This window comes from Nothoprocta perdicaria, unplaced genomic scaffold (genome assembly GCF_003342845.1).
Source record: "Nothoprocta perdicaria isolate Ctin4 unplaced genomic scaffold, notPer1 scaffold_33, whole genome shotgun sequence".
NCBI classification, from domain to species: domain Eukaryota; kingdom Metazoa; phylum Chordata; class Aves; order Tinamiformes; family Tinamidae; genus Nothoprocta; species Nothoprocta perdicaria.
In genome coordinates, this window is record NW_020455566.1 from 641022 (window position 1) to 650217 (window position 9196).

The 9196-nt window shown below is 45.5% G+C and overlaps 1 long non-coding RNA gene across 1 annotated transcript; it reads right to left on the bottom strand.

The window, feature by feature from the left end:
- Nucleotides 1–3037: 3037 nt before the first annotated feature.
- LOC112950907 lies at nt 3038–7698 on the bottom strand. Its single transcript, XR_003250087.1, has 3 exons — nt 7651–7698; nt 4652–4846; nt 3038–3335 (listed from the first exon to the last, which is right to left on the bottom strand). It is a non-coding gene; the product is annotated as an uncharacterized LOC112950907 (long non-coding RNA).
- Between the last annotated feature and the right edge of the window lie 1498 nt (nt 7699–9196).

Below are 9196 nucleotides of genomic sequence, written 5' to 3' on the forward strand. Positions count from 1 at the left end.
ACTGAAATTTCCTAAAGTTCAGGGATGTTCAAGCTCACCCGGAGAGCAGACTACTTCACTTTGCCTTCGGGATGCATGTCGTGATGTAGAGAGCATAGAGAGGCTGTCAACAGCCTTTGAGGACTCCCCATGTGACAAATCCTGTGTGATAGGGCAGTGGTGAAATCATTAATCACTCCTTAGGCTGACACTTGGTGTTTGACATGGTTCTTTCTTTGAACGGGTCATCATTTCTCACAGCCCTAAAAATCCGGGCTCATACATCATACATCATTCTCATCTGCAGTCTTATTGTACCAGAATATTATCTGCAGTAGGATATAAACCAGCAACATTTAAAACCAGTAGTCCTACTTTCTCTTTCCTCTATTTGATGGGAACAAGAACTTGAGATTAAAAGCTATCTCCTTCCAGAAAGCTTTACCAAGGAAATGGCCTACATTTGAGAATCCACCAAGGAAATACTGTATTTCAAATCCACCATCTACATTTTGGCAGACAGTAATCACAAACCATTGTGACTAGCCCCTCTTGATGCAGAACGCAAAAGTCCAACACGGAATAATGATATTCATGCCAATTTACTTTTAACACATATGCCTTTTTGAAAGAAAAAAAAAATCCTGATTTACAGGCTTCTAAGAATAAAGATGAAATGAAATTCCTGAACAGAGTTGAGCAAATCAGGCTCAAAACTGAACCCTTTTTTCTTCTTTTTTTTCTCTACACTTATTTTTCAATGCCAAAAGGCACTCTTTGAGTTGTCCAATGTGTTTCAAAGAGTTCTTCCTGCTCCCATCCAGGGAAATGTCTTATTCATCATGTTGAGCCTCAGCATAAATTAGATTCTTCCTCCCAGTTAGCTGACGAGATTGACACGATGCGCAGAGCAGCTCTCCCAGCCTTACGAGCCATTTCGGCAGCAGTGCTGCAGCCTCTGATTTCCTCCAACTTCTAACCCATCAGTTTATTAACATCAGTCAAGTGATTCTTTTTACGCTCCCAGAGAATGTTGTTCTCACTAAAGAAACTTCACTGTGACTGAATACCAAGCACGGCTGCTTCAAAACACTTGTCAGCAGTTAAAGGTCACATGGGGCTTTATATTCGGTACAAGGCTCAAAGACATTTTGCATTCAAAGTACATTGTCTCAAAGGAATTTGCACAAAACCTCCTTGGTGATATGGGCCAAGCTGCCTTGGAGACACTGCTTATGGCTGATATCATCAGGCAAATTTTGTCTAGCAACACCCAGGGCTTAGCTAAGATTTACGTGCATGACTAGGTGGTTTTGATGCTTCCACTCTTGGTTGCCTGACCTGAGATTCTTCAGAGAAAGAATCTTCCTGTTTCCCCAGGAAGACGCACAGCCCTTCTCAGAAAGCAGGCACCTCAAGCCCCTCGTGTCTGAAAACCCTGGCCATTAACGTGGGTGGCTGGAGCAGAAGATTTTCTCCAGGAGCAGCAGCCGTGGAATTCACTTCCTCTGCTAGGCTGTGGAGCAGACACAGCAATGAGACAGGAATGCGCTGGTTTTGAGGACACATTACAAGCCTATCTGTTTACTCAGGTTTTTGCTCGAGGTGTGGTTTGGGCGCAGCGACTGAATTAATGATGCATTGTTGTTCAGGGGGCCTGAGAACTTCAATGTGAAGATTTCAGGAGACTGTCAGCAAGACTGTTGAATTATGTATAAACACTAGCAGTGCTGTCGCAAAGATACCACAATTTGAAATGTTTGAAATGATTATCAGACCTCTCCTGGCCAGCGTGACTGGCTCAAAGCTGCCCCAGTTTGGTGATGAACTGTGGAAATTGTCAGCAATTGTGACCCCTGGAAAAAAAAAAAACCCAAAATCCGGGATTATCAGCCTGCTTCTTTGCATGAAGGTCTACCAACTACAAAAAGGAGGGATGGGGCTGGCTCTTCTTGGTCCCTCTCCATAGTTGCCACTTATTTTCAGAAATTTGAAATAGAAATTTGCAGGTCATGGCTGAGGTTCTTCCATCAGGAGCTGCAGTGTCCTCAGCATTAACGCAGCGCTGCCTGGGGCCCATCTTGGTCGTCGTCACCCAGCTCACGTGTTTGGTTTCATGGTAGGGAGTCAATGGATGAACTTTCCAGAGATCTTTATTTTGCCACTGCTCACCTGCAAATGTAGCTGTGTTTAAGGCAGCTTTTCCTTCTTTATCTCTTTCTTTAAAATAAAATAAATAAATAAATAAATATATAAATAAAGAAGAAGGGTAAGAAGGGTAGTGTCAGTCATCACTATCCCAACTGTTTGAGTGAGTGAGGGCTGAAGATGGCTTGTATGTGCTGTATGGCTGATGGGTGGGTGAAACCCCAAAGGGGAACCAGTACGCAATGTAGGCAAGGAATGGAGTGTAATTACAACACAAAATGCTATCGGTGTGGTTCAGCATGGCAAATGCAGAGGGACAGGGCAATTTCTTGAACATTTTCCTCCATAGGAGACATATTTTCCGTGAGTGAATGAGAATTTTCCCCAAAAAGAAGTGAAATCAACTTAAGCGCTTTACAACTGAGATCTATTGCTGAAGAAGTAGCTAGGTCCACTGGGCTTATGGGAGATAAGACTCTAGTTCCAAATTTAAACGATGCTCAGCTGTGACTTGAACCTGATGTCCCTTGGCCTTTACAAGTGTCCTAACCACTGGGGTGACTAATCCCTTCCACACCCTATCAGAGACACCATCCTGGATCTAACTAACATTTTTCAACAGCAAGAGCTTCTTCTCCAAGGAATTCCCAGTGCTTGCAGCCCACATCCAACCAACCAGACAGACAAAGGAAATACAACTCCCTGTGACATGCAGGAGAAATAGATGTGGTTAGAGCAGAGGTGGGAGACCCGGACACCAGATGCTTGGCTGTTGCTTAAGCTCATGGCTACCATTCATGCAGACTCCTTAAAGAGTAAATGCTTATGCTGAACATTCAAGGAATATTTAAATTCCCTTGCCTTTTAATAATATGCAATGAGTTCTTTGGGAGACTGTTTATGTTTTTTCTTTTTTTTCTGCCTTTGTTGACTCCTCAGCTCACAGAATACCATTCCCTGTAACTCAGCCAGTCTGTTATTGCTGTAGGCTGCTGGATATACTTATTTATTAGCTCCAGGGCTGATCAGATAATACTAAAAGAAAAAGATATGGGTCAGGAACACATGTTGCTCTGGCCTGCCCCTCTTTTGCCTCAGAGATGCTTTGCTTGAAGGGCTTCAGTGCAGGGAGGCAAGGTGGGGAGAACATTGTGTTTCCTCCTTTGGAGCAGGAACACCCCAAAGTGCAGGATACGTCAGGACTCCCGCTGCCAGGGAGAAGAAAGACTTGGTTACTGTGGGATTTGAATGCAACGGCACGGACTTGGCCTTTGACATGGAGCATCTCCTCATTTCACTGCATGTCGGTTCCCACGGGCTTTCTGTGCCCTCGTCACACCATTGGACAGTGCCAGCAAGCATCATGCCCACAGCGGCCGACCAGCTCTTAGAGACTCTTATCTGATACTGAGAGGCTGATAATGAACACATTTGGCATCAACAAATTAGCCAGACACTGTCACTCTGTCTGTGGTCTCACCCCTCATCCTGGCAGGGTGCACGGAGGTGACTTCTGCAAGGAAGGCACTAACTGTCCCTGATTATTCTTTTGAGTAGGTGCCACGGGCAAATGAGAGCTCCAGTGCTCCTGGTGACCATGTCACCACTGCCATCACCACCACTTCACCCCACCGTTAGCCAGCCTCGTGAGAAAGAGGAACCAAGGATCTGCAGACTGGAAGAAAAAGGTTGATCCCACCCCCCGCCTTTTTTTTTGTGGCTTCACTGCGGGAAGGAGGGATCTGGAACTGGACCCAGTTCTGCTGCTGTCTGTCTCCAGAGCTTGCTGCTAGGATTTCAGGTTTGTAAGACATCCTGCCATCGGCTGATGGTGCCTCCAGCCCTCTCTGCAGGGCAGTGTGCCCCTAAGGGAGGTCTGGCACAACGTGCCCCGTGCAGACTTGGCTCTGAGCTGCTGAAGTGGTGACCGTTCAGCTGGCAGCACAAGGAAGAAACGTCCCGAACCAACACCTGAAGTTCCTCCTACTGCTGTCTGCCTGGTGCTTCTCCGCACCAAGCCCCAAACCTATGACTAAGGACACATGCAAAGCAGGACGGTCCTGAGCCGCGCTTGGTAAGGCCAGGTTCATCAGGGCAACATTTGTCCATAGGGGCACCAGCTTCAACACTTGGCAAAATTCACCCTGTGCAGTATTTGCTCTTCATCCCTGCTCAGCCCTTTATGCCTTGTTATCTCAAGGTGAGGCACTCCAACAGCACCCTGGTTAATGCCTTTGCAAAGCTACAGTGACCTTGCAGGTAGATAAGGATGAAGAAAAATACACCTACATTCCAGTGAGCCTCCATGTGCCAAACTTACGCACAATTTAGGGCAGGCCAAGGAAAGTAGGGCACGCAATGCAAAAGGAAAATAATCTGTTGATACTCAGCTATTTATTTAGTGATAACTAAAGCCCAGAACCTGATAGACCAGATGTACATAGCTAGCTAGTATTCTGTAAGCGCTCCCTCTATGTCTATCTCAGTCCACACAGACCCGAGTCCTCCTTCTGCAGACACTCACATCAGACTGGGAATTGCCCTGCTCCTCAGGCCATAACAGCAGAGGGTGTTCAGGCTGGCTTTGAGGAAGGCGATTCTGCAGGCGATTCCCCTCGGACTCTACCCAGCTGGTGCAATTGTTCAGATGAGAACCTCCGAGGATCTCTGACCTTCCGTCTTTGGGTTTCAGGAAGGAGACCAACAGGGAGGTTTTTTGCTGTTAAGAGGAAAGCACAGAGCAGGGTTTGTCACTTTGCATCTGCATTAAAAATCATACAAAATCTAACAATTACGTAGACTTTTTCAGCGGAAAAATTTCAGTTGTTCTGACTGAAGCATAAATGTGCCACCAGAGAAAATACTGTAGCGAGGGTTAAAGGAATAGTATTTATTGATAAAAAGGGCATGATAGACAGCAATCAGACTGGTAAGCGCTGAAGAATGTATCGTTTGCATAAATATCACAGCACGAATGAGTCACCACCTGAAGGCTTGCAAGGCAATAACTGGAGCAAGGCAACAAGGTGCAGCATGTGGTATGTGCCATTAATCTGGGAAGAGGGCAAGGGAAGAGATCCCTCTCCAGGAATTTGTCATTTCCAAAGCCTGGCTTTGCTTTACAAAACAAATTTTGTTCCTTTTCCTTCCTTACTGAGCATGAGACACTGTGATTTATCTGTGGCTAATGCACAGGAGCACACATTCCACAGCAGGCAGGCAGAATCTCCACTGCATGAAGGAATGATTTTCCAGTGCCCAGGGATTCCAGAAGTATGATCAAGTTACCGTGGCTTAACAAGATGCAGCACATGCACTGATCTATGAAAAGTATTCGTGTATATTCTTAGCCCACAGCAAATCTGGGGAAATGTGACTTAGCTTAACCCACCATGAAAGAAGGTGCATTCCTTGCATTTGTCACGGACCAGGGCCACTTCCACAGGCAGCTAGTGTCATCCCTTGGCATGCTGTAACTTGTTCAAAGACTGGAATGTGATCAATCCTACGGACTCTCCGTAGTCACGGGGTCCTAAGTATTGATGTCACTTCTGATAGGAGAGTTTAAATGTAAAGATGATTGGAGGAAGCGAGCTGCAGGTAAAAGCAAGCAGCAACTGGCCAGGAGGCCAGTAGAGAACTGGCCAGCTTAGTGAAAAATCAGCTGGGGAGAGCAGGTTGGATGAAGCTGACAGCTGAAAGGCTCCTGCAGGGAGAGATTAAGAGCTGCGAAGTAGCCCTATCAGTACAAGGAGTAGGGCTTAATTTGACAGAAGCGCCCACCGAATACAAACAAGGGAAGCAATGGGAACAGCTGCCTTTGCAGCATGTGGCTGTGCTCCCCAAGGAAAATGGACTTAAGAGATATGATCAGATACATCAGATCATCCCTACCCCTACCAGGGGATGTTCTTGTCAAGCTGCCTTTACTCCACATTCCTCTGGTGTCACTGGAACGAGACCCGAATAATCTGGTCCTAGACTGACCCTCTGACTCTCCCACCTTTAAAAGTAAACCGTTAATTATAATTACTTTTCGGAATACACCCAGCACTGAGTCCTGCCTCTGCCAAGGGCATCCTCATTAAGCCGTTTTGCTGCCGAGTGCAGTTCACTCCCCTTTGGCATGCAATATATGATTACAGCTAATTCGCTCCTTTTCCAAGCCTCCTTGAGAAATAGAGCTTCCAAGAAAAAAAATCAAATTCTATTCCCAGTATCCCGAGCAAGACAAATACTGAAAGAAATATTAATATCACAAAAACATCTTTAGCCTCCTCTGGTAAACCTTCTCTTCTGCAGTAGTTTCGTAGCATCAATCATCGCAGCAAACAATGTGACACCCAGCAAAGATGATAACGAGCCAAATCTTTCCCATAGCCAACCAGTAGCATCAATGAAGTGTTTCTATAACTGTCAAGGTTTCCAGAGCATCAGTCCCTGACTTACCTGGTTCTGGAATGAAGCGACTTCTAGAATAATCTGCCGAGAGATAATCTGCAGTGAAGGCAGAGACCAATAGATCTGCAGCCAGATTTCTCACTCATTTAAAGAGAGAGGGGCAGAACAAAAAAGCAACAGAACATCTTTTCCTGACCAACTGCTCCGTGCTGGCAATTCAAATGTGTGACCTGGCCCAAGCTCCCAGTGAAGTCTTCAGACAGAATTGTTAGAAAAGCATGGTAACCTCTGCTGGAATTCGGGATAATGTTAACTTAGCACCCGTCTTACATAAAAGATACATAGCCAGGGGTCTTCAGAGGCCGTAGACCATCGCAGTCTCGTTTCACATCCAGAAGACATTGACTGAGTTCTGACTCACAGGCAAGCACGCCAGGACGCAGCCTCTCACCCCGTGAGAGTAAAACTTCATTCAAAAGAACAAAAGAGGGAAGAAGGAGACACATTGACCACATGGCAAAATAGATAATAGCTCCAGTATGAGGAGCTGGTTCGAGTTCTGGAAAGGAGTAAGTCTTATAGAAAGAGGCATAAGGGCTGCATGCAAGACAGGCAAAGGTGAGACCAAACCTGTTTATTGCACGAGTTCTCGATGACAAAGAGCATCTACCTTCCCGTTTTTCCTGCACTTTGTCCTGAAAGATGCCTTCTTCAGGTAGACTTTCTCCATGAAAGATCCCAGATTTGGGAGGTCACTCAGTTACTGTTTATTTATTTATTTTTATGAAAGACCAAGTCTGCAGACATTATTTCTTGGCATGAATGACATTTTTCTGGGAGACTGTGTTTTTTCAGAAGTAGAAATAGGAACCTGAAGAGGGAGTTGTGGCATTATCCTGATGAAGAGTCTGTATCCTCCTTATGGATACTGAATAAGTGAGGAAGTCATACACTCTTGTCACCTGCCACATCTCAATAACTACTCATCTTTGCAATTAATAAAGTACATCATAACATTTTACTAACCTTGACATGCTGCTGAGACCAAAAGTCTCACATAATCCAATCTTTAGACTCCTAATTCATGCTTTAGATCTCCAGCTCTGAGATCAAGTGACTTACCTGAGGCCACAAAGGAAGTTAATGGCAAAAGGAAGAGGAGGTGAAAAAAAAAGACTCTGCCATAAACATCTTTCCTGCAACCCAAATTTATTTGAAACAGCCCAAAGAGGGAGTGATTTGCCATGGGGGTCAGCTGTGCTAATTATGCACAAATTATGCACCTGTGCAGCAAATACGGGCATCCCTGCCTTCCTCCCAAATCTTGGGGCACTGAGAGGGCAGGGATGGAAGAGAAGAACCATGGGAAGATGCGGAATTGCTGACAATCTGGTTTCAGATCCTCAGAAGAAGAGCTTAGAACACTCACTGTGGTGACACGTGTTGGCTGTACAGCTGGGAGTGATGCCAAGGAGGAGGCCTGGAGGGGCTGCAGAGAAACCTCCTTCTCATAGGACTATTTCAGTGTTCCTGTGTTAGTGAAAGAGGGTTTATATGTACCATTCAAGAGGGCAGGGTCACACTTTCACCTGTCCTACACTCACCGGAGCAATCAGTTCCATGAGACTCAACAGATCCACCAGGAATACCCTACTTTGACACCGAGATACAAGCTCATTAAGCGGCATCCTCTTTTGTGCAGAGCTGCTTATCTCCTGATCAGCTGTGTTGAACACAGACATGCCAAACACTCAGCTCTGGTGCTAGCAGCTCTGTCTCTGCTTTGAAATAGACCCTTTTGTGATGGAGAGGCTAAGAATTACCTTATATGTTGCATCAATCTTCAGTTTTAAAAATAAATCCACAGATAAATTTACAGAATAAAGACACGTTTGCAAATAGCAATAGCCGCTTAGTAAAAAAGGATATTAAAATGAACTGACAAAGTTACTGAAGAGGGTTGAGTTGTGAGTTGAGAGTGTTGACTCGTGCCAAATCAGGCAGAGAACTACAAGTGTCCACAAATGTTTACATTTTCCTAGGAATTTCATATGCATTTCAGGAACACTCAAATGAGGTCGGAAAGTTTGCCAGAGAAGGGAAGCCTAGCAAGTTAAAAGCCACTTACCACAAAGGTGGACTTTTGCGACCTGTTTCCTGGTTTTAATCTTGAGGAGGGAAATGGTTATATCATCTACTTCAAACCTTCTTGTGGTAGCTGCCCTGCGGCGTCTTAGCAAGGTAATTAATTTCAGGAGGAATTACCCAACCCTTAATTTTTCTGAGCAATTATCAGCTCAAGCACCAGCCAGGAATCGGAACGTTCTTTGCTCCGATGATGGCTGGGTACAAGTAGCTGCAGACTCCTCTGTGATGCTGCAATTTACCAGGAAGTCTCCGCTGGTATCTGTCTTGAGATGCCTGCACCTGACGAGCGTGCCCAGATAGCAATCGCAACCTCTCCCATGTATTTAAACGGACAGTTTTGATGAATGCTCTGAATTTTGCTCTCGCCCAACGTGCCGTTTAGGGAAGTAGTGCAAAGGGCTTGGGCTGCAGTGCGAGCTCAGCCCTCCGTCTCACCAGGCAGCCAAAGCAAAATTGTGGCCAAGAAGACTGTGCTTGGGCTCTTGGGCTCTAGACCAGGGTTTGCTGCTTTCTTTTTTCA